Here is a 12,288-nt window from a genome sequence, read left to right on the forward strand (position 1 = left end):
ACCATCAGAGCGACCAGACCAATAGTAGGTGTAACCACCCACCATTATCTCGCCGCAATCCGGTCTCCGAACCTCAGAGAGAGCTGCAATCCCGATGTCCAAACGCTTGAGCTCAGATGATAACAGAGACAGGTGATCATCCTCTCTTAGGGATAGGACATTCCAGGCACCCACCCGAAGGGACCGCCTCAGGTTAACCCAAGGAGACCGCCGTCTGGTGGAGGACACCTCAGCACCACTCCGACACACTCTCCCGCAATCTGACCCAGGGATGTTACCCCGTGGTTTCCCTCCTATCAAAGATTGGGGGTCCCGAAGGCTTTGCCCCAATCCCGTCATCCGGTGAGCTGCCCTGCGAAGAGAAGCTGCACAGGAGGTACTCCCATGGAGTGGGTTTTCAGATTTTTTTGCGTTTTTTGCGTTTTGCGGAATGAAGGGTTTTACGGTGGCCGGAGTGCAAATCCTGCCACCAACCTCCTAATAAGAAGTGACCCAACTGCAGGAGGACGTCCGCAGACACAGTTGGGCACTAGATATGGATGGCCGTTGGCTCACAAGGAGCTCCTCCGCTCCGATCCCAAGCCGCTGCCCTAACCACTGCGCCAACACCAGGCTTATCCGTCTAAGTACCTGTCATATGAAAAAGTAAGTTAACACGATAAGCCAAACAAATTATCATGGGCGTGAGGGTTTTTATAATTACGTGGTGACGATCTGCACATTTAATGTGATACATCCATTCATTCATTCATTCTCTCCTTCCTCTCTTCTCTTCTCCTCCCCCAATCCTTTCATTATTTATTAAACTTTTTCTCACCATCGGTATGTTGGTGTGATGTGCGGTTCATTAATATGACACTAAGTCCTGTTTCATCTTGGATAAACCATTCAGGCCATTGTGCTATACTCGTAATAGCTGCTCTATGGAATTCTGCAACATGTTCGTCCATGGCCTCTCTTGTGCACGTGTATGCAGCTACATTGATGTGTTACTCAGATTGTCATTGTTCTGTAAGGCTCGCTTAGCTGTGCCTGGATGGCCTTGAGGGTGGAGGAGTAGCAGCTGAAACCTGAATCCTATCCAGGTTCCTCCTGATGACTCTAATGCAGTATTTGGTCTGATGATTTCAGACCGTCACATGCCTCATTCTTTGAGCGGAGATATTAGGACATGGCTAGTTGTGACACCGTCATTCAGAGGTAGTACACGATGGGTCACTGGTACAGAAACCATCCATCAAATCTGACAGGTACATCCAGTTCCTACCCCTTCCTGAGAAAGGAAACCACTATGGTGAGGTTCCGCCAATCAGACACTGTTGTTGGGTCAGGAGGAGAGACACCGCCAATCACCATCTCGGAAGGTTGTCCGCCGCCACAAGCCCTGGACCAATGGGAAGCCTCAAGGATCGCGAAGGTGGTGAAGGGGAGGGAGGAATAATTGGAGGTAGGCACAGACAGTTGGAGGTCTCTTTGGTCTTTTGTCTTTCAGTTTGAACAGGTATTTTCAAGAGTTCCTCGTCTTTTGTCTTTCATCCTTTGTTCAAAGTGTTTCGCTCTCCACTTTCTCTCTCTGCACCATTTAAACATGGATAACGACACTTCTTCTTCTTGGTCGTCTTCTTTTCAGACTGTTTGCAGTATTTACACATGACATATCTCACCTCCGGAGTGCTGTTCCTGCACCCTGGTTACCAGTAAGCTGCCCAAGTCATGGCCTCCCTTTGCACATCGGCACGAGAAACCGCCACCAAACAGACCATCGCACTGCATGAGAAGGAGCGACCCCATGCGATCAGACGCCGTCGAAGTGGAGGGGATTGATGAGCAGGAGGTGTGTGGAGGAGAAGAGCCAAAACCTCTGAGTCGTGGGGTAATTGCAACCTCGACTGGGGTGCAAAAAGTGTGTAGGGTGCGAAATAAAAGCCCACACTCTCTCATACTCTCAATTTGTGATCCCTCTTCCCAAACTTTCTGTGGCTTTCCTTCGGGTGTCTATGTCCATCTTAATGCACAGGTGATAATTGTCACTGCAATAAAGCATCTGAGGGCGGAAATTATCATATAGGAGACAAGAGGGAATGTATGTGTGCTGTAAGTTATTGAAAATGCTTTGCTTTGCCCCCCTTTGAATTCTCCCGCAATTTTCCTATTTGAATTTCCCAAACCACAATTCCTCCCGTAATTTTCCGCTCAATTGCTCATTGTAATAAAGTACATGGAAGTTTTATTATCGTGTCTTGACTTATCCTGCTCGTGTTTTATCTGGAAGAGTGCTCCCGGGACAATTGGTCCCAAGGAATAACTGTAACGGTAGTCAATAGAGTGCAACACGTAGCGTTAGTTCACTCAGCCAATCAGTAGCTGCGAGGTAGTCACTGGCACGGTTCCCCATTTGCTTTATTCATCTCACAGGTATGGTAAACCGACCCTGGGCATGAAGATCCGGCCGAAAGTGAATGTTGTCGGTGTCTGTGGTCATTTTATCGACTCCTCGGGCTCGGAGTTATCTGACCCACAACCATCACAGTTGTGAGGCGTGGAATTTGGAGCACTCCACCGGTGACTGCAACAATACAATGAATTATCGTCAAAGGAACCAACCTGTCTACTTCCATGGTCAGCCGTTGGCAGAGACTCAATCGCTTGAACTTCTAGGCCTCACAAACAACCAAGACCTCTCCTGGGCTGAGCATAGAGCAAAACTGGCCTCATTCATTCCATTATTCCAAGTCATTCTTCAGCCTATATATCAAAACTATTAACAGCTTACAAAGCCCAGCTTGCCCAGAACTTAAAGGAGTACTACTCTTCCATATGGGCAGGCTCTCTAGCATCGCTTCTTTCTCTCCTGGACTCCCTAGAATCTAAAGCTCTTAGCATTATTAGCATTTCTCGCAGTAAGGCGGAAGCACAGAGCATGTTACTATCATCGAACAGACAGACCAGTGGCATCTGTTTTTTGAGGGGCCCTTCTGCTCCCTCCCTTGCACTCCCCAACCCTCTCCATCTCCTCCAGATCACATTCTTCCAGTAACTATTTCCTGGGTAATCTCCAAAATTCCACACTTGCCACCAACTCCACTCTTTTGCACCTCTTTTGTCCCATTTGTGGAGTGCATTTTACTGAGGCATCTCAAATGAAATCTTCTCTCCAGGACTTCAAGTAAATGGTGTTCCACCATCTCATGTCACCACACCCCACCCCTCCAGCATTTCAAGTCAACCTATAATCTTTTTATCTCTTAAAGACTTAAAACATCCCAAACCCAATCCTCTTACTTACAAATTACTGGTTCCTCCCTCCCTTTTCACTTTTTCTCTTCGTTTATTCCCTTGGTTTTTCTCCAAATGTCTCTCCACTGCACAATTTTTTTTAAAATCGATTTTGCTCGATTTTCAAGTCATAGATATACTGTCACCAGCCTCTATGGCACTACAAAATGTTAAACACGACATTTTACAAACCATCATGAGTTCATTAAGTTATGTATGAGTACATGCATTGATCATGGATATATAGAGCATATTTATAATACCTCATTCAAATTAAACAAAGTGCACACTGACTTGCAAGAAACATGTAATTATCTTATCAGAGATGTTTGGGGGTGAGTTGACTTGGTGGAGACTTAACCTCTTACTCTTAAGACTTAACCTCTTACTCTTACTTAACCTCTTACTTACGCCACAGACTCAGAGAAGTAACCAGAAACAAAACAAGTAGAGGTACATTCAAAGTACACTGCCCCTATGCCAAATGAATAAATAACAAATCCTCCAGCACACAACATTGCTGGAGTGCCAATGGTGCCCGCGATGCCGCCTTGCAGCACATGGAGACAGAATTGGGAGGGAGCGGCGTACAATAATTGATCGATTCATTCATTGCAGAATTAAAATAAATATATTATAATCGTAAAATAATTAATTTCTCAATCAATTGAGAAATTAATCAATCTAATTAATTTCTCAATAGCACACCAAAACCACCAATGTTTCATCCAAATCTGTAACTTTTGGAAAATTAAGTAATTCATCAAAAAAATGAATAATTAATCGATTAATTGATTAATCAATAAATCAAAAACACCCTTTAAAGCCAAATCACTTGTTCACCGTCGTGTCCAAATTTCAGCTTCTTAACTTAAAAGGTGCCTGAGATGTTGCCCAGGTGAGAAACAAAATAAATAAGGAATTAATAAATCGAGAATAATTAAGTAATTAATCAATTAGTTGATTAATCATTTTTTTTTTTTTAAATGACGTTGTTACCAAAGCACATCGTCACTTTTGTCCTCAAATTCCAGCTTCCTAGCTCAAAGGATGGCTGAGATATCACCCGGACAAATAAGAAAGAAAGAAAGGAAATGGAGTAAACACTGAGTACTCCCTTCATTTGGTGCCCGGTGATGACGTCATACATAACCTGGATATAAAATTACATAGAATTGGGAAGGAATGATAATAAATTAAAGTGGTTGTAAGTTTGGACTTTGAGAAGTCATTATAACCTTTTGGGATGAGTTGCTGGATTGCGCATATGTAGCCTGCTGGGCCTAAGGAAGGGCACAGGGTATTAACAAAGTTTTTTAGAGTAAAATACTGATGGAAAGCAGGAATATCTTTGGAAAGGAAAGAGGTAATGGGAGATGATTAACAACATTTATTTTCTAAATATCTACCGAAACAATTGCAACCCTAAAAACAAGAGAAGAAAACGATGGGAGATGTTAAGGGAAAATGATGGATATCATAAGTGATATCATTACTAAACAAACAATCGTAGTGAGTTTGAGCTTGTAGATGGAGAAACATTCTGGATAGCGATGACACATGCATGTGCAATGGGAACGAAACGGGAAAACAGCATGATGTGAGATGTAAAGAAAAACAAACAATGGGACACTTGGACAATTTTCTTGGCTGGGGGTGATGATGGAGTGCAGATGAGAGATTTACCAAAATGAGATTATATGATGAGGAACAGCCGAAAGGGGTTCTTCCAAACCTGGGAATGAGTAGTTGGCTTCCAAATCTTAGCCTCTTTATCCTGATTATGATGTACCAAACTCTGTTGCAGAGCATCAGTGTTGCTGAATCAGTTTATTGGCAAGGATTATACTGGGTGGTTTGCCATTGCATTCCCAGCAGTAGTTTGGGCTGGAATTTGGAATTTGGACATGGTTCCGGCGATAGCTTCCTCAAGGTTATACAAATAAGCTGTAGGATCTTCAACGTCCACCAACTCATGTCGGCAGATGGGACGCCGGGTTTAACGCCCATCCGAAGGACGGCACACACATTGATGAATCACCCTGCCTGTAAAACACCAGGACGAGAGTTTATAGCTGGGTTAAAAAAGCTGCCATAAAAACCCATGTGCAATGGATCCATCCATCAATGGCATCGATGATGATGATAGAATCATAAACATGAAGAGATTCCTCAACAAAGCTGAAGGCAGAATCATAAGAGTCCTTTAAGACTGTACTTTTGCTGCTTGAGCAAGGAAGAGCACGTCTCGTGGTACACTCCTCCATACGTACGCAAACAGTCTCGTTAACTTGACAGCTAAATAAAATAAGATGCTCCAACAAAGCAATAACAGCTCAAAGAAGGATGCACAGTCGGATGAAATATTTTCTATGTTTTTATATGCGTCTGTAATTTCAACACAACTTCCATCTTCAGTGGAGTATTAAAGAACACCGCAATAATAAATACAATCATCATAACATTGCGTGTTCATCCGCAGGCAGAAACATGTATGTCTGGAGGACTGTATCAGTAAAAAAAAAAATCCTCATCCTCTTAATTATGACGTCATAAAAACGAATATGACGTCATTGTGATGTATCAGGTTTACGATAAATTATCTGTACTAATGCCCGGCTTGATTCCCGCAAACAGAATTCAAAAAGCTTGCCTAGTTTGAGATATTTTTTTAGGCGATTTCCATTAGCGGAGATATTTTGACGTCATAACGTTTTTTCGAGGAGGAATTTTCAAAATCGGAGATGGTTACTGTCTGCGCAGGGTATTTTTTACATATATATGCCAAGTTTCAGGAAGTTTCGATGAAAACTGTAGGCTGTGAAACAAAAAAGCCCACATAACAAGAAGAAGCAGAAGAACAACAACGTGATTAAGACTTGGAGATCCTCCACGAGGATCTAAAAACGAAGTCGATGGCACGCCATCGCAAATCTCCACTCTTCCCACCTGAAGTAAAGTTGAAAGATAGCAAAAGGTTCCACCAGGAGTAACCCGATATCAATTTTGTTTGTTTTAAAAGAAATCTCCTATGACCCTATGGGCGAGTCGGTACCCTATGGGGCATGCACCGGGGGACAAATCCAAAAGAATCGTTACATATTTCAAAAACCCCTAATGTTTCTTGCATATGAAAGGTTTGATTAAAAGTTTTTAAAATGTGCACGTAATTGCATTTTAAAAATTTTTTTTGGTATTATAACTTTTTAACCCACCCGAGGGGTCACATGGGATGGGGCCAAAAAAGATACTGCTCTCGCACCTTCTTGCCATGTGGTGATCATAACTACCAAGTTTGGTGAATTTCTACACAACCATTTAGGAGGAGATAGCGTGACGGACAGACAGACGGATGGAGCCGATTACAATATCCCCCTGTTTGTTTGTTATTTAAAGCGTGGGGATAAAAATCCAAAAATGCTCACAAATGTATATTGTAAAATGTAATGCCAATGAGGCCTGACAAGATGGTCTGGAGGTATGCCCACTTGCCTTTGAGCAATCTAGCCTGTGTTTCAATCCCTACCCCGCTATAAACTGTTATCCTGGTGTTTCACAGGCAGGGTGATTCATCAGTGTATGTGCCGTCCCTCAGATGAACATTAAAGGGCCATCTGCCAGCATTTTTCAGTGGACATTAGAGATACCACGGTGTCCTTTGTGAAGAGTATGCGAGCTATCCCTGGCACCCTGACCAAATTCCAAATTCCTGCCCTAACTACTGCTGAGAGAGGGATGGCAAATAACACAGGAGTATGGTACATCCGTGAGTGGCCTTTCCTCCAAGTTATGGACTGGATAGGAAGATTTTCTTTCACAACATCTAGGTTCATGTAAGAGTGAGGTTATCGATAAAGGGTAAAAAGTCAGTGTTCTGACAGTGGAGCAACAGTTCGACAGAACAGCAAGTGAATGAATGAGTCAGAAAAGAGAGGAGGAAACACAGAAAGCTGAAAATAAGAGGGTTGAGCTAGACAGGGTCATTGGGGGTGAAAAAAAGTTGTGGGTAAGGATGGGGGAATGACTTAAGATGGTTCTGCACTAGCAGGAGATGGCAATGCAAATTTAGAGGCATTCCCAATAAAACGGTGTGATGTTGAGTAAAATTAAGCAGTTCATTCCAATTTATGTTGAGAATATATGGATCCCAGTCTGAATGGTCTCGTAAAAATTTCATATGCATAAACACGACACATGGCATATGACGCACATACACAGTATACACACGGCACAGATACACATACACATGGCACGCATGCTTGGCTTTGGCTTGGCTTAATGACTCAGGCATTCAGGCATGAATGGAAACATGTTGCTTGTTCTTCACATATATCACAAGCCGTTAGAAAGTTTGTTACAATAAGAAACATTACTTCAGACATCAGGCCGAGTCAAAGACTTTAAAATAGTATGTGTTGCTTCCTTGCTTGATGCTCAGCATTTAAAGGATAGAGCACAGACAAACATCCATAGGTTGGCATTCATTGGGAGGAGGAAATTCTCCAACTGATTTCAGTGAAATAAGTGACATCATAGAGATGGTATGCCGGTATCAAGAATGCATATTTTCAAACAGCCCGTGCAATTTTAAAAGAGACGAGATGACCCGTGAACCCGTTGGGTTTCCCCGTTGTGACAGCGGTTGATGAAAAAAAAAAGAAAGAAACGAAATTTTAATATTATTTAGTGGTCAAACTTTAACTTGAAGAAAATTTGAGCATTAACCTCAGGAGTCGTCGTTCAACGAAGCACGCGTCCAAACACAATTTTATTTAATGAACACGGAAGTATTAGATCAAAATGGCGATGTTTATTTTATGCTTAAAAATAAATCGTTCTTTGTCTGTACTAAATGTTTGAGATTTTAAAATATATCATTTCAAGAAGAAAAAAAAGGTAGCTCCAGCGAACTATACCGCTGAGGTTGTTTGCATTGATCAAATACTCCTGAAGAGTACTTGACTGAATCGGGAATTGATTTTTTAATAATTTTTTTCATTACCCGATTTTAACGAAACTTGATACTGCACACCACAGGCGAATGGTGAGTAAGGTGGCCCTAAAATTTTTGCGTCATCGTGTACCGTTTTGGCTGTATTTCGGGAACATACATACATACATGATGAGAGTTTTAGTAATATACAGATTATAACATGGGCTTCCCTCGAGTGATATGACTCGAGCTGCGGTTGTCACCTTGTGTGCCTTCACTAAAAGTGCGAGGCGAAGATTACATTTTAAACTTTTGTTAGATTTAACTGAGATAACGGAACACACGTTTATATGTGTACTTCATTTACTTTATCACCTTAACATTGTCAATTTTAAAAAATGACAACCACTGTTAAAATACAGTCAATTCCACTGCTGTCAACTCTATCACTATGGCTTACAAAGATTGTTTGATAAGGAATGGCTGGCTTGACAATTAGTGATGTATACAGAGATTCAAAGGTATGAAACTCTTTCGCACAGAAATCATTTTGACCTTTTCCAAGGCAAGGCATTTTTGATTAGGCCAAAACAAAATGGCGGATTGAGACACCGATCGTTGGAAGTTATTTTTCAAATAACAGATTTGGTAACATCTGTTACCAAATATGATGATCAAAGCTCACTGCCTCACCAAATATATAGATATCCAGGCTGAAACCTGAAAAAAGAATTCAGATTTTTAATCGCTTAATATTGAGAATGTGGGAACTTAGCCTTACTTAAATAAATATGCTTATACACTTAGTTATAAGAGTCTGTAATTTCTTACAATTTTCAGATTTCACTCGAGATTTCAAGTTATTCAGTGCACCAGCTCCAATCCTCAAATCAGATGACAGGTTTTGATTACATACTTTAATTAGTCCATGAGAGGCCATCGTGGAAAATGGCATCATATCATGCATAACGTTGCTCCAAGTTCCTAATTTGAAAACTACAGCACCTCCAAAAGCGATGGATACAGCGATTAGTAGGTATGAAAATCAGGCATTTGATGATGTGAGTGAGTAAAATGAAAAAAAAAATTGAGTGCCTAATCGTGCAGAAACTGTTGTGGCCTTTTCCAAAGCGAGGCATTTTTGAGCAGGCCAAAACAAAGCTTAAGACTCCTGCTTGGGATAGCGGGCTTACCAAGTATAAAGCCTGTTTTTGTTTTAATTTAATAAGGCCATTAATTCTCTTCAAAAGGGGTGTTTTAATTAACCCAAACACCCAATTTTCATTCATGCACTCCCTTGGAGTTCCCTTCATTTGCATGCAAAGTTTCAGGCTGCTAGGTTTCATGGTTTTGGAGTTATGGAGGACACACACACACACACACACACACACACACACACACACACACACACACACACACACACACACACACACAGCCATTCATTATTGTAGATTGTTGTCAATAGCAATGTGCTGTGGGGTCTGTTATGTTGCCAATTTGAAACATGAAGCAACAAGTTTTTTTGACAATTGAAAACAAATATATATATATATATATATATATATATATATATATATATATATATATATATATATATATATATATATATATATATATATATATATATATATATATCTATATCATTTGATTTCTTGAGATTCATAGTGACAATTAACCTGCCATCAACCTACCAGTTGCCCTTATTTGACTGGAATAACATTTTGAGGTTGTTTTTTTTTTACAGCGATACTGTATAATAAGCTTGTAAAGCACCTGGAGGATCTTTTGAACAAATCATTTTTGGGCAAGGACTCTTGGGGACATCAGTAATCTTTGCACAAATTACAAGGACAGAAGTGGACAACAGATTAATAAGAATAGTCAATCATGGGAGTTAAGGCCGGCATCCCATGCAATATCATGAATTCTGTGCTCAGATCAGAACCCAAAACAAGTTAACCTTTATAGTGAGGATGGCCAATTTGCTGGTACTTCATTTATATTCTGCTGATGACAGACTAAGTGATACTCATGTTTCCAGTCGTCGTTGTTTGTGTGTAGCAAATGTGTATCATGCCTATAACAGTGCTATTCAAAGATGTCTGAAGTAATGTTTCTTCTTGTAACAAACTTTCTCATCGCTTGTGATATATATATATATATATATATATATATATATATATATATATATATATATATATATATATATATATATATATATATATATATATATATATATATGTAGAACAAGCAACATGTTTCCATTCACGGCTGAATGCCTGAGTCATTAAGCCAAGCCAAAGCCAAGCATCATGGTATTTTTGGTATTGCTATCCTGTTTGAGCATGCTGTTTTAATGTACCCCATTTCGTTCAATCCTGTACTAATGCCAGCAGATGGGACCACTCCCCTTCCCAACTTCCACTCAAGTCCCACCACCAAATGCAAGTCCAGAACCCTCCCCCTTTCCTCCTCCCCTACTTGCTCCCCCATCCTCCTCGCTTGCACCCCCCTCCTCGAAATGTAACCTTCACCTCGGAGAGTTCCAGTTCCAGAGCAGATACACAGGGTGATAGCCGCAGTTTGAGTCACACCTCTCAAGGGAAGCCCATGTTACAATCTCTTCAAAAATGGTAAGTGCTGTTTGAAAGCGACATGTGGTATTGCTGTCTTGTTTGAATGTGCTGTTTTAATTTACTTCATTTTGTTCAATCCTGTACTAAAATCAGCAGATGGACACTCCCTCCCCCCTCTCCTTTACTTCACTTCAAGTCCCACAACCAAATGCAAGTCGAACCCCCCCCCCCCAACATCCCTTGAAGTCCCACTACAAAACAGAAGTCGAGAACCCCTCCCCACCCCTTTTACCCTCAAGTCCCCCTACCAAACGCAAGTCCAGAACAGTCCCTTCCCCTCCCCACGTTCCCCCTACCCCCTCCTTTCCTCGCTTCCCCATCCTCCTCGCTCCCACCACTGTCATTGCACCCTTCCCTCTCTCCATCCTCCTTCTTGCTCCCCTCCTCCCTCTTTCTCCCCCCTATCTCTACCCCCTTCTAATAATATTCCTGTCAGTCAAGCGACGGGTTGTATTTGCTCGTGCATAATAAAATCCAGAGGGAGCATTCAAACACAACCCTCATGAGAACGGTACCTGGTAGAGCACATACCTCCGCCAGACTGAACATTTCACATTTCGTACCCCACTGATAGGCCGGGTCTGCATCCAGACCTGAACCAAAACCTAATCAGCTTGTTCTTGTCACCAACCCAGCTCATCCACCATGTTTCATCCGAATCCATCCAAACTCTTTGAGATATCGTGCTATACATCGTTTTTGGCACTATCTCCCAACGATGAAGAATCGCTTTATAAAGTCTTGTATCCGGATCCAGATCTTCACCAAAATCGAACCAATTCGTCCTGGTCAAAGAACCAACCATTCCATCAAATATGTCCGAATGCGTCCGTCACTTTTTGAGATACCCTGCTCAGAGACAAGCAAACACACAGACAGACAGGAGTGAAAACATAACCTCCGTACACCTTCGGTGGCAGAGGTAACAACAAGCAGGATTTCACTGTTGATGGGAGACCTGTAACATGTGGTGTGATGTAAAATTTTAAGAAGTAATAGTTCTCAGTTATAATACTAGTTCAAGCTCCCCCCCCCCTGCCCCATGCACTTTTTGCCACAATACATAATTAGCAAATTTCCTGAATAATGGAGGGTCACTAACGCTAGCGGATGGCACAACTGAATGTGAAACTACTGAGTTAATTATGCCATCGCTGCATTAGACTGGGACAACATCCTTCATCGTTTTGCCATTTGTACATCTAGGACAAGCGATCAAATTTTCCACCAGACAGACTCGTTGGCATTATGGGTTCGTTCCCGTTCAGATTCTGAGTCGTTAGCACTTCAATTCTGACTCTGGCCAAGTCAAAGAATTTAGAATAGTGCGTGCTGCTTCCTTGCTTGATGCTCAGCACTTGAAGGATAGAGCATGGACAAACATCAATAGGTTGGCATTCATTGGGAGTTCAAAACTCTCCCACTGATTTTAGAGAAAAGCGA

General features: G+C 41.6%; 1 protein-coding gene across 5 annotated transcripts in view; it reads right to left on the reverse strand.

Annotated features, from left to right (window-relative positions):
• Window positions 1-12,288, reverse strand: part of LOC147029454 (uncharacterized) — a 134,697-nt gene that overhangs the window by 87,013 nt on the left and 35,396 nt on the right. The window lies entirely within an intron of this gene.

Source organism: Eptatretus burgeri, chromosome 3 (genome assembly GCF_056783735.1).
Source record: "Eptatretus burgeri isolate ZD-2024b chromosome 3, Ebu_testis_v1, whole genome shotgun sequence".
Classification (NCBI taxonomy): Eukaryota; Metazoa; Chordata; class Myxini; order Myxiniformes; family Myxinidae; genus Eptatretus; species Eptatretus burgeri.